Here is a 236-nt window from a genome sequence, read left to right on the forward strand (position 1 = left end):
CCTGGAGAGGTGGGACCCAACAGCACGCTACACTTCGTGCCTTTTGCAGATGCCACCAGCTTGTGTTTTGGGGAAGCTGGTGGCTCACCGTGATTTTCTTCTTCTCCCCCTTAAAAGTAAAGAGAAAACCCCACTGAGATCTAAAGAGAAAGGGGCCTAGCCTGCCCCCTGCCTGCCCCCAGCCTGCCCCAACCTACCAGCACTGCCAGGAAACAAGCAGCAAGAAACTGCTTTGC

Source organism: Nestor notabilis, unplaced genomic scaffold (assembly GCF_000696875.1).
Source record: "Nestor notabilis isolate BGI_N333 unplaced genomic scaffold, ASM69687v1 scaffold9157, whole genome shotgun sequence".
NCBI classification, from domain to species: domain Eukaryota; kingdom Metazoa; phylum Chordata; class Aves; order Psittaciformes; family Psittacidae; genus Nestor; species Nestor notabilis.